The sequence below is a fragment of the Mercurialis annua genome, linkage group LG3, assembly GCF_937616625.2.
Source record: "Mercurialis annua linkage group LG3, ddMerAnnu1.2, whole genome shotgun sequence".
Taxonomy (NCBI): Eukaryota; Viridiplantae; Streptophyta; class Magnoliopsida; order Malpighiales; family Euphorbiaceae; genus Mercurialis; species Mercurialis annua.
In genome coordinates, this window is record NC_065572.1 from 44,509,471 (window position 1) to 44,522,957 (window position 13,487).

Consider the following 13,487-nt stretch of genomic DNA (forward strand, 5'->3'; position numbering starts at 1 on the left):
TATCAAGAACTCCTGGAGGTGGCCGCATCAAAAGAAAATCTTCTGCAGACATGATAGAATTAAAAGTATAGATCATCAGAATGACTTGTGACACTTGTTGAGGAGGTCGGTTGAGAAAATCTGGAATAAGATTCTGATTTCCTTTAATATGTTCTACCATGAAATCATACTTGCTGAACCATTCACTCCATCGAAGTAGTTGATTGTTAGGAACAATTTTCCCTTTAAAATTGAGCATTTTTGAAAATGAAGAACAATCCATAAGCACTTTGAACTTGAGACAGATCAGATGAAATTCAAACTTCTTGATCCCATATTTGACCTCTAACACTTCTTTAAATGTGGAATGATAATGAGTCTCTGCTTCTGAGAATTTTCCACTAGCATAAGCGCATATCCTTTGTTTGCTGTCTTGTTCTTCTAACAGAATAATAGCACCCCAAAATTTATCACTGGCATCTGTCTGCAATATTCTGGTTCCTGACTGAGGAATATGAAGAGGTGGAATTCCTTGTGTCTCTTCTTTGAGAAGCTTGATTGCTTGTGTTTATTTGTCAGACCAGGGAGGAGGATCCTTCCTTAATAATTTATATAACGGGGCCGCCTTTTGAGTGAAATTTGGAATGAAGTCTCTCAAATAATTAACAATTCCAAGAAATTGTTGAACCTATTTTTGAGAGAGACCTTGATCTGGAAACTTGAGCAATTCAGCAGCAAAATGTTGTCCAGGCTGATAAGCACCATCTTTGAAATTCATGCCGAGATACTCCATTTCCGGTTTGCCAATATACATCTTAGTAGGAGACAACATAACTCCAAATTGCTTAGTGATGTCAAAGAAATGTTGGAGTAATTTCTCATGACTGGATGTATCAGAATAAAACAATAGAATATCATCAATATAAATGAGCGCTGATGGGAGAAGAGGCTCATAAATTCTGACCATGGCTTTTTGGAAAATGGAAGGAGCAATGGTTTGCTTATATTACGCAAAGTGTGCGTGAAAAGTTACGCTATATAAGTATGTCGCATCACAAGTCTCTTTAACGCGTGTTTCCGATTACCTAAGCATGCTTAGGTTATATTACGCAAACAGTGCGTTAAAAGTGATACTAGATTAGTATGTCTCGTCACAAGTCTCTTTAACGCGTCGTTCCGATTACCTATGCATGGTTAGGTTATATTATGCAAAGTGTGCGAGAAAAGGGATGCTATATAAGTATGTCGTGTCACAAGTCTCTTTAACGCGTCATTCCAACTACCTATTCATGTTTAGGTTATATTCAGCAAATTGTGCCTAAAAAGTAACGCTAATTTAGTATGTCGCGTATCAAGTATATTTAACGCCTCGTTCCGATTACCTAAGCATGGTTAGGTTATATTCCACGAAGTGTGCGTAAAAATTGACGCTAGATTAGTATGTCGCGTCTCAATTCTTATTAGCGAGTTGTTCCGATTACCTAACCATGGTTAGATTATATTACGTGAAGTGTGCATGAAAAGTTACGCTAGATTAGTATGTCGCATCTCAATTCTCTTTAACGCGTTGTACTGATTACGTAAGGATGGTTAGGTTACTTTACATAAAGTGTGCATGAAAAGTGACGCTAGATTAGTAGGTCGCGTCTTAAATCTCTTTAACACGTTGTTCCGATTACCTAAGCATGATTAGGTTATTTTACACAAAGTGTGCGTGAAATGTGACGCTAGATTAGTATGTCGCGTCTCAATTCTCTTTTGCGTGTGGTTCCAATTACCTAAGCATGGTTAGGTTATTTTACGCAAAGTGTGCCCGACAAGTGACGGTAGATTAGCATGTCGCATCTCATGTAACTTTAACTCGTCGTTTGGATTACCATGCTTATGTTGCGTTACAAGTCTCTCTGACGCGTCGTTTCGATTACCTAAGAATGATTAGGTCATATTACGCAAAGTGTGCGTGAAAAATGACAATAGATTAGTATGTCTCGTCTCACGTCTATTTAACGCGTCGTTCCGATTACCTAATCATGGTTAGGTTATATTACGCAAAGTGCGTGAAACGTTACGCTAAATAAGTATGTCGTGTCTCAATTCTCTTTAACGTGTTCTTCTGATTACCTAAGTATGCTTAGGACATATTACGCAAAGTGTGCGTGAAAAGTAACAATAAATTACTATGTCGCGTCACACGTCTATTTTTACCTAAGCAAGGTTAGGTTAAATTACGCAAAGTGTGCGTGAAGCGTTACGCTAAATAAGTATGTCGCTTCTCAATTCTCTTTAACGCATTGTTCTAATTACCTAAGCATGGTTAGGTTATATTACGCAAAGTGTGCGTGAAAAGTAACAATAATCAGTATGTCGCGTCACAATTTCAATTTAACGCGTCGTTCCGATTACATAAGCATGGTTAGGTTATATTACGCAAAGAGTGCGTGGAAAGTGACACTAGATTAATATGTCGCATCTTAATTCTCTTCAACGCGTTGTACCGATTAGCTAAGCATGGTTAGGTTAGGTTACGCAGAGTGTCGTGTAAAGTGACGCTAGATTAGTATGTCGCGTCTTAAGTCTCTTTAACGCGTCGTTCAGATTACCTAATCATGGTTTGGTTGTATTACGCAAAGTGTGCGTGAAAAGTGACGTTAGATTAGTATGGCGCGTCTCAAGTCTCTTTAGCGCGTGTTCCGATTACCTAAGCATTGTTAGGTTATATTACGCAAAGTGTGCATGAAAAGTGACGCTAGATTAGTATGTAGTGTCTCAACTCTCTTTAATGCGTCGTTCCAATTACCTAAGCATGGTTAGGTTATATTACGCAAAGTGTGCGTGAAAAGTGACAATAGATCACTATGTCGCGTCCCAAGTCTCTTTAACGCATCGTTCCGATTGCCTAAGCGTGGTTAAGTTATATTGCGCAATGTGTGCGTGAAAACTGTTGCTAGGCTAGAATGCCGCGTCTCAAGTCTCTTTAACGCGTCGTTCCGATTACCTAAGCATGGTTAGGTTATATTACGTAAAATGTGCGTGGAAAGTGATGCTAGATTAGTATGTCGCGTCTCAAGTGTCTTTAACGCGTCGTTCTGATTACCTAAGCATGGTTAGGTTATATTAAGCAAAGTGTGCGTAAAAAGTGACGCTAGATTAATATTGCACGTTTTAAGTCTCTTTAATGCGTCGTTTCGATTATCATGCTTATGTCGTGTCACAAGTGTCTTTAATGCGTCGTTCTGATTACCTAAGCATGGTTAGGTTATATTACGCGAAGTGTGCATCAAAAGTGAAAATAGATTAGTATGTCGCATCTCAAGTCTCTTTAACGCGTCATTCCGATTACCTAAGCATGGTTAGGTTATTTTACACAAAGTGTGTGTGAAAAGTGACGCTAGGTTTATATGTCGCGTCTCAAGTCCCTTTAACGCATGTTCTGATTATCTAAGGCATGTTTAAGTTATACTACGCAAAGTGTGCGTGAAAAGTGACGCTAGATTAGTATGTCACGTCTCAAGTCTGTTTAACGCGTCGTTCCCATAACCAAAGCATGGTTATGTTATATTATGCAAAGTGTGCGTAAAAAGTGACTTTTGATTAGTATGGCACGTCTCCAAACTCTTTAACGTATCGTTTTGATTACCATGCTTATGTCACTTTACAAGTCTCTCTAACACGTTGTTCCGATTACCAAAGCATAGTTAGGTTGTATTACGCAAAGTGTGCGTGAAAAGTGACAATAGATTAGTATGTCGGGTTGCAAGTGTCTTTAACATGTCGTTCCGATTACCTAAGCATGGTTAGGTTATTTTACGAAAAGTGTGCGTGAAAAGTGACGCTATATTAGTATGTCGCGTCTCAAGTCTCTTTGACCCGTCGTTCCGATTACCAAAGCATGCTTAGGTTATATTACGCAATGTGCGCGTGAAAACATTTGCTAGGTTAGTATTTCGCGTCTCAAGTCTCTTTAACGTATCGTTTCGATTACCATGCTTATGTCGCTTTACAAGTCTCTCTAACACGTCGTTCTGATTACCAAAGGATGGTTAGGTTATATTACGTGTGCGTGAAAAGTGAAAATAGATTAGTATGTCGCATTGCAAGTGTCTTTAACGTGCCGTTCCGATTACCTAAGCATGGTTAGGTTATTTTACGCGAAGTGTGCGTGAAAAGGGACGCTAGATTAGTATGTCGCGTCTCAACTCTCTTTAACGCGTCGTTCGATTATCTAAGCATGGTTATGTTATATTACGCAATGTGTGTGTCTTAAGTCTCTTTAACACGTTGTTCCGATTTCCTAATCTTGATTAGGCTGTATTACGCAAAGTGTGAAAAGTGACGCTAGATTAGTATGGCGTGTTTCAAGTCGCTTTAACGCGTCGTTTCGATTACTGTTCTCCAGTCTCTTTATAGCGTCGTTCCGATTACATATGCATGGTTAGGTTATTTTACGCTAGATTAGTATGTCGTGTCCCGAGTCTTTTTAATGCGTATTCCGATTACCTAAGCATGAATAGGTTATATTACGTAAAGAGTGCGTGAAAAGTGAAACCAGATTAGTCTTTTTAACGCATATTTCCGATTACCTAAGCATGGTTAGATTATTTTACACAAAGTGTGCGTGAAAAGTGACGCTAGATTTGTATATCGCATCTCAAGTCCCTTTATCTAAGCATGGTTAGATTATATTACGCAAAGTGTGCGTGAAAAAGTGACGCTAGATTAGTATGTCGCGTCACAAGTCTTCTTATCACGTTGTTACGATTACTTAAGCATGGTTAAGTAATATTACGCAAAGTGTGCGTAAAAAGTGACGTTAGATTAGTATGGCGCGTCTCAAGTCTCTTTAACGTATCGTTTCGATTACCATACTTATGTCACGTTACAAGTCTCTCTAACACATCGTTCCGATTACAAAAGCATGGTTAGGTTATATTACGCAAAGTGTGCGTGAAAAGTGACAATGGATTAGTATGTCGCGTTGCAAGTGTCTTTGACGTGCCGTTCCGATTACCCAAGTATGTTTAGGTTATATTAAGTAAAGTGTGCGTGAAAAGTGACGATAGATTAGTATGTCACGTCTCAAGTCTCTTTAAAGCGTCGTTCCGATTACCAAAGCATGGTTATGTTATATCATGCCAAGTGCGCGTTAAAAGTGTCGCTAGATTAGTGTGTCGAATCACAAGTCTCCTTAACGTGTTATTACGATTACCTAAGCATGGTTAAGTTATATTACGCAAAGTATGCGTAGAAAGTGACGTTAGATTAGTATGGCGCGTCTCAAGTCTCTTTAACGTATCGTTTTGATTACCATTCATATGTCACGTTACAAGTCTCTCTAACACCTTGTTCCGATTACCAAAGCATGGTTAGGTTATTTTACGCAAAGTGTGCGTGAAAAGTGACAATAGATTAGTATGTCGCGTTGCAAGTATCTTTAACGTACCGTTCCGATTACCAAAGCATGGTTAGGTTATTTTACGCGAAGTGTGCGTCAAAAGTGACGCTAGATTAGTATGCCGCGTCTCAAATCTCTTTAACGCGTCGTTCCGATTACTAAAGCATGGTTAGGTTATATTACGCAATGTGTGCGTGAAAACATTTGATAGGTTAGTATGTCGCGTCTCAAGTCTCTTTAAAGCTTTATTCCGCTTACCTAATCTTGATTAGGTTGTATTACGCAAAGTGTGCGTGAAAAGTGACACTAGATTAGTATGGCGCGATTCAAGTCTCTTTAACGCGTCATTTCAGTTACTGTGCTTATGTCGCATCACAAGTGTCTCTAACAAGTCGTTCTGATTACCAAAGCATGGTTAGGTTATATTATGAAAAGTGTGCGTGAAAAGTGACAGTATATTAGTATGTCGCGTCTCAAGTATCTTTAACGCGTCGTTCCCATTACCTAGGCATGGTTAGGTTATTTTACGCAAAGTGTGTGTGAAAAGCTACGCTAGATTAATATGTCGCGTCTCGAGTCTTTTTAATGCGTTTTCCGATTACCTAAGCATGAATAGGTTATATTACGTCAAGAGTGCGTGAAAAGTGAAACTAGATTAGTATGTCGCGTCTAAAGTATCTTTAACGCCTCGTTCCGATTTCCTAAGCATGGTTAGGTTATATTACGTAAAGTCTGTGTAAAAAGTGACGCTAGATTAGTATGGTGCTTCTCAAGTCTCTTTAACACGTCGTTTCGATTACCATGCTTATGTCGTCTCACAAGTCTCTCTAACGTGTCGTTCCGATTACCTAAGTATGTTTTAGTTACATTACGTAAAGTGTGCGTGAAAAGTGACGCTAGATTAGTCTGTTGTGTCACAAGTCTCTCTAACGCGTCGTTTCCAATTACCTAAGCATGGTTAGGTTATATTAAGCAAACTGTGAGTGAAAAGTGACGCTAGATTAGTATGTCGCATCTCAAGTCTCTTTAATTCTTTGTTCCGATTACCTAAACATGGTTAGGTTATATTACGCAAATTGTGCATGAAAAGCGACAATAGATTTGTGTCTCAAATCTCTGTAACGCGTCGTTTCGATTACCATGCTTATGTCGCGTCACAAGTCTCTCTAACGCATCGTTCCGATTACCTAAGCATGGTTAGGTTATATTACACAAAGTGTGTGTGAACTGTAAAAATAGATTAGTATGTCTTGTCTCAAGTATCTTTAACGCGTCTTTCCGATTACCTAAGCATGGTTAGGTTATATTACGCAATGTGTGCGTGAACACTGTTGCTAGGTTCGTATGTCGTGTCTCAATTCTCTTTAATGCTTCGTTCCAATTATCTAAGCATGGTTAGGTTATATTACACAAACTGTGCGTGAAAAGTGACGCTAGATTAGTATGTCGCGTCTCAAGTCGCTTTGACGCGTCGTGCCGATTACCTAAGCATTGTTAGATTATATTACGCAAGGCGTGCGTAAAAAGTGACGCTAGATTAGTATGGTGCGTTTCAAATTTCTTTAACGCGTCGCTTCGATTACCATGCTTATGTCGCGTCACAAGTATCTCTAACGCATCGTTCTGATTACCTAAGCATGGTTAGATTATATTTGGCACAGTGTGCGTGAAAAGTGACAGTAGATTAGTATGTCGTGTCTCAAGTCTCTATAACTCGTCTTTTCGATTACCTAAGCATGGTTAGGTTATTTAACGCAAAGTGTGCGTGAAAAGGGACGCTTAGTATGTCGCTTCTCAAGTCCCTTTAGAGCGTATTCTGATTACCTAAGCTTGGTTAGGTTATATAACGCAAAGTGTGCGTGAAAAGTGATGCTAGATTAGTATGTCGCGTCTCAAGTATCTTTAACGCGTCGTTCCTATTACCAAAGCATGGTTATGATATATTACGACAAATGCGTGTTAAAAGTGCCGGTAGATTAGTATGATGCGTCACAAGTCTCTTTAACGCGTTGTTATAATTACCCAAGCATGGTTAAGTTATATTACGCAAAGTATGCGTAAAAAGTCTCTTGTGTAATAAGTGACAATATATATTACGCCTCGTTTCGATTACCATGCTTATGTCACGTTACAAGTCTCTCCAACACATCGTCCCGATTACCAAAGCATGGTTAGGTTATATTACGCAAAGTGTGCGTAATAAGTGACAATAGATTAGTATGTCGCGTCGCAAGTCTCTTTAATGTGTCATTCCGATTACCTAAGCATGGTTAGGTTATTTTACGCAGAGTGTGCGTGAAAAGTGACGCTAGATTAGTATGTCGCTTCTCAAGTCCCTTGAACGCGTGTTCCGATTACCTAATATTGGTTATGTTATATAACGAACAGTGTGCGTGAAAAGTGACGCTGGATTAGTATGTCGCGTCTCAAGTCTCTTTAAAGCGTCGTTCCGATTACCAAAGCATGGTTAGGTTATATTGCGCAATGTGTGCGTGAAACCTGTTGCTAGGTTAGTATGTCGCGTCTCAACTCTCTTTAAAGCGTTGTTCGATTAACTAATCATGGTTAGGTTGTATTACGCAATGTGTGCGTGAAAAGTGACGCTAGATTTGTATGTCGCTTCTCAAGTATCTTTAACGCGTCGTTATGATAACCTAAGCATGGCTAGGTTATATTACGCAAACCGTATGAAAAAGTGACGCTAGATTAGTATGGCGCGTTTCAAGTGTCTTTAACGCGTCGTTTCGATTACTGTGCTTATATCGCGTCACAAGTGTGCGTGAAAAGTGACAATAGATTAGTATGTCGCGTCTCAAGTCTATTTAACGCGTCGTTCTAATTACCTAGGCATGGTTAAGTTATTTTACGCAAAGTGTGTGTGAAAACTGACGCAAGATTGGTATGTGACGTCTCATGTCTCTTTAATGCGTATTACGATTACCTAGGCATGGTTAGGTTATATTACGTAGAGTGTGCGTGAAAAGTGACGCTAGTTTAGTATGTCGCATCTCAAGTCTCTTTAACGCGTCGTTCCGATTACCTAAGCATGGTTAGGTTATATTGCGCTATGTGTGCGTGAAAACTGTTGCTAGGTTAGTATGTCGCGTCACAAGTCTGTCTAACGCGTCGTTCCGATTATTTAAGCATGGTTAGGTCATATTACGTAAAATGTGCGTGAAAAGTAACGCTAGAATAGTATGTCGCATCTCAAGTCTCTCTAACGCGTTGTTCCGATTACCAAAGCATCGTTAGGTTATATTACGAAAAATGTACCTGAAAAATGACGCTAGAATAGTATGTCGCGTCTCAATTCTCTTTAACGCGTCGTTCCGATTAGCTATTCATAGTTAGGTTATAATCCGCAACGCGTGCGTAAAAAGTGACGCTAGATTAGTATGGCACGCTTCAAGTCTCTTTAACGCGTCTTTTCGATTACCATTGTCGCGTTACAAGTTTCTCTAACGTGTCGTTCTGATTAGCTAAGCATGGTTAGGTTATATTACGCAAAGTGTGCGTGAAAATTGACAATATATTAGTATGTTGTGTCTCAAGTCTCTATAACGCGTCGTTCCGATTACCTAAGCATGATTAGGTTATTTTACGCGAAGTGTGCTGAAAAGTGACGCTAGATTAGTATGTCGCATCTCAAGTCCCTTTAACGTTTGTTCCGATTACCTAAGCATGGTTAGGTTATATTACGCAAAGTGTGCGTCAAAAGTTACGCTAGATTAGTATGTCGTGTCTCAAGTCTCTTTAACGCGTCGTTCCGATTACCAAAGCTTGGTTATGTTATATTACGCCAAGTGCGCCTTAAAAGCGTCGCTAGATTTGTATGTCACACACAAGTCTCTTTAACGCGTTGTTACAATTACCTAAGCATGGTTAAGTTATATTACGCAAAGTGTGCGTAAAAAGTGACCCTTGATTAGTACGTCGCGTCTCAAGTCTCTTTAACGCATCTTTTCGATTACCATGTTTATGTCACGTTACAAACCTCTCTAGCACGTCGTTCTTATTACCAAAGCATGGTTAAGTCTCTTTATCGTGTCGTTCCGATTACCTAAGCATGGTTAGGTTATTTTACGCAAAGTGTGCGTGAAAACTGACGTTAGATTATTATGTCGCGCTCTTAAGTTTCTTTAACGCGTCGTACGAATTACCAAAGCATGGTTCGATTTTATTACGCAATGTTTGCGTGAAAACTGTTGCCAGGTTAGTATGTCGATCTCAAGTCTCTTTAAAGCGTTGTTCCAATTACCTAATCATGGTTAGGTCGTATTACGCAAAGTGTGCATGAAAAGTGACGCTAGATTAGTATGTCGCGTCTCAAGTTTCTTTAACGCGTCGATCCAGTCACCTAAGCATGGTTAGGTTATATTACGCAAAGCGTCCGTAAAAAGTGGCGCTAGATTAGTATGGCGCGTTTCAAGTCTCTTTAACGCGTCGTTTCGATTACGGTGCTTATGTCCCGTCACAAGTGTCTGTAACGCGTCGTTCTGATACCTAAGTATGGTTAAGTTATATATTACGCATAGTGTGCGTGAAAAGTGACAATAGATTAGTATGTCGCGCCTCAAGTCTCTTTAACGCGTCGTTCCGGTTACCTAGGAATGGTTGAGTTATTTTACGAAAAGTGTGTGTGAAAAGTGACGCTAGATTAGTATGTCGCGTCTCAAGTATCTTTAACGCGTCGTTCCGTTTACTAAAGCATGGTTAGGTTATATTACGCAATGTGTGTGTGAAAACTGTTGCTAGGTTAGTATGTCGTGTCTCAAGTCTCTTTAACGCGTCATTCCGATTACCTAAGCATGATTAGGTTATATTACGCAAGTGTGCGCGAAGACTGACGCTAGATCAAGATGTCCCTACTCAAGTCTTTTTAACGCGTCGTTCCGATTTCCTAAGCACGGATAGGTTATATGACGCAAAGTGTGCGTGAAAAGTGAAGCTAGATTTAGTATGTCGCGTTTCAAGTCTTTTTAACTAGTCGTTCTGATTACCTAAGCATGGTTAGGATATATTACGCAAATTATGTGTAAAAGTGACGCTAGATTTGTATGGCGCATCTCAAGTCTCGTTAACGCGTCATTTCTATTACCATGTTTATGTCTCTCTAACGCGTCGTTCCAATTACCGAAGCATGGTTTAGTTATATTACTCAAAGTGTGCGTAAAAAGTGACGCTAGATTAGTATGTCGCATCACAAGTCTCTTTAACGCGTCGTTCCGATTACCTAAGCATGGTTAGGTTATATTACGCAAAGTTTGCGTGAAAAGTGATAATAGATTAGTATGTCGCGTCGCAAGTCACTTTAACATGTCGTTTCGATTGCCATATTTATGTCGCGTCACAAGTCTCTCTAACGCGTTGTTCCGATTACCTAAGCATGGTTAGGTTATCTAACACAAAGTGAGCGTGAAAAGTGAAAATAGATTAGTATGTTACGTCACAAGTCTCTTTAACACGTTGTTCCTATTTCCTAAGCATGGTTAGGTTATATTACGCAAAGAGTGAATGAATAGTTACGCTAGATTAGTATGTCGCGTCTCAAGTATTTTTAAGGTCTCGTTCCGATTACCTAAGCATGGTTAGGTTATATTATGCAAAGTGTGAGTCAAAAGTGACGCTAAATTAGTATGGCGCGACTCAAGTGACTTTAACGCGCCGTTCGGATTACCTAAGCATGGTTAGATTATATTACGCAAAGTGTGCAGAAAACGTGACGCTAGATAAGTATACCGGGTCACAAGTCTCTCTAACGCGTCGTTCCAATTACCTATGCATTGTTATGTTATTACGCAAAGTGTGCGTGAAAAGTGACGCTAGTTTAGAATGTCGGAGTCTATTAAATGCATCGTTTCGATTACCAAAGCCGCTATATTACGCAACTTGTGCGTGAAAAGTGACAATAGATTAGTATGTCGCGTCTCAATTCTCTTTAATGCGTTGTTTCGATTACGATGCTTATGTCGCGTCACAAGTCTCTTCAACACCTCGTTCCTATTACCAAAGCTTGGTTAGGTTATATTACGCAATATGTGCGTAAACAGTGACGCTAGATTAGTATGGCGCGTCTCAAGTCTCTTTATCGGGTCGTTTCGATTACCATGCTTATGTCATGTTACAAGTATCTTTTACACGTCGTTCCGATTACCAAAGCATGGTTAGGTTATATTACGCAAAGCGTGCATGAAAAGTGACAATAGATTAGTATGTCGCATCTCAAGTCTTTATAATGCCTCGTTCCGATTACCTAAGCATGGTTAGGTTATTTTACGTAAAGTGTGCGTGAAAAGTGACGCTAGATTAGTATGTCGCGTCTCAAACTTCTCAAACGCGTCGTTCCGATTACCTAAGCATGGTTAGGTTACATTACGCAACGTGTGCGTGAAAAGAGCTGCTAGGTTAGTATGTCGTATCTGAAGTCTCATTAACGCGTCGTTCCAACTTCCTAAGCATGGTTAGGTTATATTACGCAAAATGTGCGTGAAAAGTGACGCAAAATTATTATGTCGCGTCTCAAGTTTCTTTATCTCGTTGTTCCTTACCTAAGCATGGTTCGTCTATATTATGCAAAGTCTGCGTAAAAAGTGACGCTGGATTAGTATGGCGCGTCTCAAGTCTCTCTAACGCGTCGTTCTGATTACCTAAGCATGGTTAGGTTATATTACGTAAAGTGTGCGTGAAAAGTGACGCTAGATTTGTATGTCGCGTGTCAAGTCTCTTTAATGCTTCGTTCCGATTATCTAAGCATAGTTAGGTTACATTACGCAAAGTGTGCGTGAAAAGTGACAGTAGATTTGTATGTCGCGTCTCAAGTCTCTTTAACGCGTCGTATCGATTACCATGCTTATGTCGCGTCACAAGTTTCTCTAACACGTCGTTCCGATTACCTAAGCATGGTTAGTTTATATGACGCAAAGTGTGCGTGAAAAGTGAAAATAGATTAGTAAGTCGCGTCTCAAGTCTCTTTAACGCGTCGTTCCGTTTATTAAAGAATGGTTAGGTTATATTACGCAATGTGTGCGTGAAAACTGTTGCTAGGTTAGTATGTCGTGTCTCAATTGTCTTTAAAGCGTCTTTTCGATTACCTTATCATGGTTAGGTTGTATTATGCAAAGTGTGCGTGAAAAGTGACGGATATATTAGTATATCGCATCTCAAGTCTCTTTAACGCGTCGTTCTGATTACCTAAGCATGGTTAGGCAGTGTGCGTGAAAAGTAACGCTAGATTAGTATGTCGCGTCTCAAGTCTCTTGAACTCGTCGTTCCGATTACCTAAGCATGGTTTAGTTATATTACGCAAAGTGTATGTGAAAAGTGACGCTAAATTAGTATGTCAGGTCTCAAGTCTCTTTAACGCGTCGTTTCGATTACTGTGCTTATGTCGCGTCACAAGTGTCTCTAACGCGTCGTTCTGATTACCTATGCATGGTTAGATTATATTACGCAAAGTGTGCGTGAAAAGTGACAACAGATTAGTATGCAGCATCTCAAGTCTTTTTAACGCGTCGTTCCGATTACCTAGGCATGGTTAGGTATTTTACGCAAAGTGTGCGTGAAAAGTGACGCTAGATTAGTAAGACGCGTCTCAAGTCTCTTTAATACGTGTTCAGATTACCTAAGCATGGTTAGGTTATATTACGTAAAGTGTGCGTGAAAAGTTACGCTAGATTAGTATGTCGCGTCTCAAGTCTCTTTAACGCGTCTTTCCGATTACGTAAGCATGGTTAGGTAATATTACACAAAGTGTGTGGCAAAAGTGACGCTAGATTAATATGTCGCTACTCAAGTCTCCTTGATGCGTCGTTCCGATTACCTAAGCATGGTTAGGTGATATTACGCAAAGCGTGCGTAAAAAGTGACGCTATATTAGTATGGCACGTTTCAAGTCTCTTTAACGCGTCGTTTCGATTACTAAGCATATGTCGCGTCACAAGAGTCTCTAATGCGTCGTTCTGATTACCTAAGCATGGTTAGATTATATTACACAAAGTGTGCGTGAAAAGTGACAATAGATTAGTATGTAGCATCTCAAGTCTTTTTAACGCGTCATTCCGATTACCTATGCGTGGTTAGGTTATATTACGCTAAGTGTGCGTGAAAAGTGACGCTA